Consider the following 6,931-nt stretch of genomic DNA (forward strand, 5'->3'; position numbering starts at 1 on the left):
AGCAGAAAAGGTAGGATAAGTTGATGTTAGGGAAATGAACCCCAAGATAAGTATTCAAATGGGGTTTTTTTCTTTCATGCAATTGTTTCTAACATATTTATAAGATTATTTCTTTGTTGCTTAGTATGTCCCTCCCCCACAGTATAACCCCTGCTTTCACTGTATTTGATGTTGGTATAATTTGTGGAGGGGAAGGGAAAAAACAAATCGTTTAAAGAAGGATACAAGTGGACCCATTGCAACAATGAGATGTACAAGTTGTTATGTCGAAAAACGAACTTTACAACTTTGAGGGGGGAGGATTGGGTAGGGGTGGCAGGGAGAGGATGAGAAGGGATGGGAAGGGGAAACAAAGGAGGAGGCTACAATGCTTGATAAGAAATGTACACATTTCTTGCCCATGTAATTTTAACCCCTTTGTACAGTATTTTCACAAAAAAAAAAAAAAAGGTAGAGGAATTTAGACTCTGCAACTGGAAACAGTTCTGAAAATGTGGCTGGACAGACCTACTTCTTCTATGAAGATACTATATCCTTAAATAACAGCCAAGAGTAAAATTAGTCTCATTCTCTTGTCTATTTCCATCTGGATTGGGATTTCTTTTTCTCAATTTTTAATTTTTATTATAAATATACAGATAGGTTACAGATACATAAGTCAGGTAACAAATACATTTCTTTTTGGACAATATTACCCCTTCCTTCATTCTCTATTTTTTCCTCCAGTCCCCATTCACACATTGTATAGCTTATTTTCTTAATTTAAAAACAATTTTTAATATATTTTTATTGTAAAGATACTATACCAAGGGGTTACAGTTACATGAGTGAGGTAATGAGTATATTTCCTATCACGCATTGTTACCTCCTCCTTTGTTTTTCCCCTACCATCTCTTCCTTCCCTACCTCCCTAACTCCTCACTCTCCTCCTTCTTGTCCCCCATTCCCCCGAAGTTGTAAAGTTCTTTTTCAACATAGTGTCTTGTACATCTCATTATTACAATGGGTCAACCTGTATCCCAATTTGAGCATTTTGTTTTTTCCCTTACCCTCCCCAAATTAGAAAAATGTATAAACAAGATGCAGAGCACCAGAATCAAATACAGTGAAAACAGGGGTTATACCGTGGGAGAGGAACATACCAAAGAAACAAAAAAAAATCACGTAGTACATTATAAATATGTTTAAAACTATAGCAAGCAAGAAAAACCACTTGTATCCTTATCTTGGGGTTCATTTCACTAAACATCATCTTATATGGTCATATGAACATAGCTAAAAATATGGAACGCTTCATGAATTTGCATGTCATCCTTGCTCAGGGGCCATGGTAATATCCTCTGTTATCATTCCAATTTTAGTATATGTGCTGCCGAAGACAGACGGGATTTTCTTTTCTTTTCTTTCTCCAGTCCTGGGACTTAAACTCTGGGCCTGGGTGCTGTCCCTGAGATTCTTTTGTTCAAAGCTAGAGCTCAACTGCTTGAGCCACAACCCCACTTCCAGCTTTTTCTGTGATTAATTGGAGATAAGAGTCTCTCAGACTTTCTTGCCCAGGCTGGGTTTCAACCATGATCCTCAGTTCTCAGTCTCCTGAGCAGCTAGGATTACAGGTGTGAGCCGCTGTGCTTGGCTTGGACTGGGATTTTTATCATGCTTCATGATCAACTTGGGTTGAAGAAGGAGAAGTGGATCAGATCGTGGCTCATGCAACAGACTCCTGCTGTTCTTATGCAGATTTTTCTTTAAATTTTAGTAAGGGTTTATTTTAGTAAAATTGGTTTTAAAAGGGAGAAGCAGAGAAGAGGGAGAACATCATTTCCTGCTCTTCATGCAAGAAATACAAGTTTAAAAAGTCTGATCCAGTGGAATTTTTTTTAAGATTCATGTTTCTTCATTTGTTTTATACATGTAGGATAACTTCCAAAGATTTTTCATGGTTGTTTGCTTCTTTTATAATTTTCATAAAATATGATTGATTATTGGGGAGTATAGGTCCATGGAGCAATCTCTTCCTTCTTTCCAGAAGAGAAACCAGAGATGTCATCCCATTCATTTTTTGTGTGCCAGTACCAGACTTAAATTCAACCTTACATTCTCACTTGTCTTTATCACTCATGGCTGTCACTCTACTAGTTGAGCCACACCTTTAGTCTAGCCTTTTTACTAGTTAAATGGAGATAGAATCTTATAGATTTTTCTGTCTAGACTGGCTTTGAATTGAGATTCTTATATTTCAACCTCTGGGTTTGTTAAAATTACAGGCATCATCCACCATCACCTAGCTTCTCACACATTTCTGAAATTTAATTACAGAAAAGAATGATCGTTGGGGGGGTAGGGGAAGGATTGGAAGGGATGGGAAGGGGAAACAAAGGAGGAGGCTACAATGCTTGATAAGAAATGTACTCATTATCTTGCCCATGTAATTGTAACCCCTCTGTAAAGTATTTTCACAAAAAAATAAAAATAAAAAATAAACAAAAAAAGAAAGAATGATCATGGCATAACAATGGGGAAACATTACAATTTTAAGATAATTTCATTATAGTCCCAGTTGGGTTAATCATATATATGATCTAATAATTTTAATACATATATTTTGTGTGCTAAAAAGCAATTGCAAATTTCCCAAATTTTATTTTGTGAAAATATATTATTAATATAATACAAATTAACTTAAAATGAAACACACACTGTCTTAGTACTTTTAGCACAAACTTATTGACACACCCTCCTTGCAGAGTGCAGCAGTGTTGCAATGTTGCATAATTCAGATCTTTCTCAAACCCTCTAGGGTAAAAGCACTTGGTACATCTATATACTGATTGGAGCACCAATACATGATAATTACTCATAGAAGCATCAATACATTATAATTATTCTAGTTACAATAGCTAGGATATTTGGATGAAGCCAATAACAGAGATGCACATTTGGACTACTTTGAGCACTAGGGAAGTGCCTTTTACACTATGTCTTTGTATATCTTTCTTTGTCTTTGTATATCTTTCTTTGTCTTTCTTTTTGAGACAGGTCTTTCTGTATAGTCCAGGCTTGAACTCACTATGTATCCCAGACTAGTCCCAAACTCACAATTCCCCTGCCTTAGTCTCCCAAGTACTGGGATTATAAGATTTTGTCACTGTACTTTTCTCAGTCTCTTGCCTGTGATGATGATGATGATGATGGTGATGATGATGAGCACCAGTAGGTATATCACAGTCATGTAGTAGATATATCTTTATTTTGTAAGCATAGACTAATTAAGTTATCTGCTTAAATTAGAACAGTATTTAGAGACCAGAAAACCTGATTTAAATTGGGTTAAACATTTAAAGTTTTTGTTGTTATTGTTGACTTTGTCATCATTTATTTGTTTATTGCATTCTTTCTTTTGGCATGTTATAAGAAATTAAGAATGATGCTTCTTACATCACAAAGGCCAAGTTCCTCTAGCTAGTCAGTGGTGCACTTTCTAAGTTGTCACCTGTGCTAGTAATCAGCCTGCTGGTATTTGGAGATTCTGTTTAGGGTACAAGAATGATTTTGTGTAACATTTTCCTTTAGTATTGCTTTTAGATTTGTAGTAACATAAGTCTAGGAAGAATTGAGAAGAATTTATGATCTAAGGGATGACGTCAAGAGGGTTTAAGAAAGATCTCAGAGGATTATTTGAATTTAAGTAGAGTTAAGAAGGGAGGAGTGCAGAATTCTATCTGTTAAAATCAAGCTATAATGCAGAAAAATAAAGACAAAACAAGCATATTATTAAGCCAAATGATGTAGAATTAGACTTCAATCTTGTATGGGCTCATTTTTTTTTTTTTTTTGTCCGCAGATATCTTCAAGGCCTGTGTCTTGCCTTGACTATCTAATTGATAAAGAACTATTATATGGTCATGAATCATGGACAGCAAGTAAACTCAACTTACTTGATTACTTTTTTTTATTTTTTTGGTAGTAATACTGAGATTTGAACTTAGGGTATGTTATTTAATAGGTGAGCATTTTACAACTTGAGCCAGAATTAACTTTTATGTAATAAAATCAGCCAATATACAAATAACACTTCTTTGTAAAACACAGGAGTAAGTCATCATTGAAATAAGAGATTGTGTTTGTTCTTTCAAGTATAATGCTTAAGATCAGACATATTTTTATAATCTTTATCTAAGTTGTCTTCAGATTTATAATTATAAGTTGAGAGACACAAAAATTTGGCTAATATAAATAGTTCTTAAGTTTTTAGAATAAATTAAAATTTAACATATACTGGTATTGTTGTAAGGTAAATTATTCCAGAGGCCACATTTTAAAATATAGAATACTGGAGTCTTTATTATACAGTTAACAGGCTGCAAGCTGCCAGTTGTTACAAAGGCCTGCAGCATGCAAATACATATAACACAGCTAGGAAACATGCTAAAGAGGAAAGAAAGAACAAAAACAATACCAACAAGCCAATTCAGCTCCACTGGAGAGCCGAATTGGGACTACATGATGACTGGAGAGGAGCCTGGGGACAGGACACAGGACAGAATCACAGAGACACATGTGGCATGGAGTCCAGCTGCCAGGCTGGTAGGTGCAGGGGGCAGATCCTCAGGAAATTCCCAGTCCCAGGCACTGGACTGACAGATTCAGTAACCTATCAGCCAAGTGCCTGCCCCTACCTCCAGGGGTCTGGGCATGCCCATTACCTGGAAGGCAGGTGATGGATGAGGGGGGGGGTCTGTTCCTTCCTCCAGCATGAAGACAAGATGCCAGACCCTACCATCCACCAGATAGCCAATATGGCGCCAGCCAGACCTGGCCTCCTTACTTCAGTATACTTTATATTCATTTCCATATCTATTAATTTGTTACTAGTTTGTTTTGTGTAAGGACTTTTTATGTCACAAGCTTTAGAAGTCCCAAAAGAAAAATTTAAATACATGAAATTTGAAAATGTAGTTAAAATATTTGAGACAGTGACTAAATAACTTGAGGAACTAATCAAGATTGTAAATAAGAATTATTAGAAACAGGAATTTAGCTAGAGTTAATAAAATAGTAATAAAAGAATAGGTAAAAGTGATTCCGATTTTATTATAATTTTAAGTAGAAAAACACGGATTGTTTATTATATATAAAATGTAAGGATGCTAGATTTAAAATTTTACAGTGCTAATAAGTAAATATTAATGTAAAACCACAGTAACTAAATAGTTTTATCCTCTGGTCTCCTTGAACTTGGAAAGGCTACGCGCCCTGACACATTTTTATTCTGGATGAATAGAGGCTTTGTGTGACCATTCAGTGTTTACTCAGCCTGTAATACTTGTCTAGACAAGGACAATGAGCTGGTTGGTGCCAAATATGAAGGGAGCAACAGGTTCCAAGAACTCGTGGTGCGCTGTGGTTGTTGGAAGCTATCTTTCTCTAAAGTCCTCACCACTTTACCCCTTGCATAACATTCTTACTTAAAACCATGTTTTCTCTGAAAAGTGAAATCTGCCCCATTGGATTAAAGCAAACAAAGGATGCCCTGCTTGGCACCTTTAGTTACTCTGATAGTGGAGCTAAACTTGCCCTACTCTCAGGATTCCTGACCTGACCTGTGGGTGGCCTGGGACCCTTGTCCTGGAGCCTATGTTTTGGAAAGAGGCTTCAAGATCATGTCGCATTTTCTGTTGGAAACATTATTTGGGGTTGAATTGACTCCCTGTCTTGCTTAGCAGAGCTTCAGTTTATTTATCATGGCTGTATCAAAATTGCTGGGTTAGGAATTGATCTTCTCAGTACCTCTATCCCTTGTTCACTATAAGATATCACCCTTTTGACATTTCAGGCTATTTTCATTTTATTTTTACTGTTTATTGCTTCTTTTTTCTGTTAGATCCCTAAGTGAGTGAAGCTGCTGGAATTGTCCAATGTTCACTGGTAAGATTGTAAGTAAATGTGTGTATTGGAGCAGCCAGTAGTTTCTCTATCTTTGATTATATGCTGCCTGTTCCTCAATGACAAATAGGCCTGAGCCCTCTAATATACTTCTTCCTAAAATCATCTTCAAAATTTCCATTGAAGAAGTATTCTTCCTGAATTACTTCAGCTCAGCTTCCTTGGTCAACTGTTTTTAACTTAATTCAAAAATATTACCTAACATTCGCAAAAGTAATCTCAGGTCCAAAGTCTTCTTGTGACAGGGGTTACAGAATGTATAATAAAAGGGAGTCCTGATAGCCAGAGAGAACCACAGCAGATGTGTCACTGGGCCATTTGGTTTCCAGAAAACCAAAACCACGTATGGTTTCCAGAACCATACATCTGTATATAAATATATGTATATACATATAAACCAATATATATTTATACACACCTATATGTGCATAAATATGTACATATATTTATATAAATATTATGCATATTGTATAAATATTATGTTTATATATAAATATATACATATATGTATGTATATATATTTCTGGATGCGCATGATGAGGGTTAAACTCTGAGCCTGGACATTTTTCCTGAACTTGTTTTGCTCAAGGTTAACACCCTACCACTTGAGCCACCCATCCATTTTCAGCTTTTTGGTAGTTTATTAGAGATAAGATTCTCTATGAAATTTCCTGCCTGGGCTAGTGCCAAACTGAGATCCTCAGATCTCACTTTCCTGAGTAGCTAAGGCATGAGCCACTGGCACCTGGCTATTCCAGAAATGACTTTTAATGACAGAGCCCTCAAAGATAGGAGATATTGGGATTGCCTGCCAACCACACCCTGGGTCTAGGCCCAGTCCTAAGGATTGTCTCTTCCCTCTGTCTTTCATAACACTTCCCCTGGACCCCATTTCGGGACTATCTCTTGATTATGATAACCTGTGTACTTTCTGAATCAAGCACCACTTCCTGTACTTGAGACACCAGATCTGACTGTAGCCTACTTG

At 36.4% G+C, this 6,931-nt stretch overlaps 1 non-coding gene across 1 annotated transcript; it reads right to left on the bottom strand.

The window, feature by feature from the left end:
• Window positions 1–1,277: 1,277 nt before the first annotated feature.
• On the bottom strand, window positions 1,278–1,384 carry LOC122096489. Its single transcript, XR_006145319.1, has one exon. It is a non-coding gene; the product is annotated as a U6 spliceosomal RNA (small nuclear RNA).
• Window positions 1,385–6,931: the final 5,547 nt, after the last annotated feature.

This window comes from Dipodomys spectabilis, unplaced genomic scaffold, assembly GCF_019054845.1.
Source record: "Dipodomys spectabilis isolate Male_0828 unplaced genomic scaffold, ASM1905484v1 ptg000015l, whole genome shotgun sequence".
Taxonomy (NCBI): Eukaryota; Metazoa; Chordata; class Mammalia; order Rodentia; family Heteromyidae; genus Dipodomys; species Dipodomys spectabilis.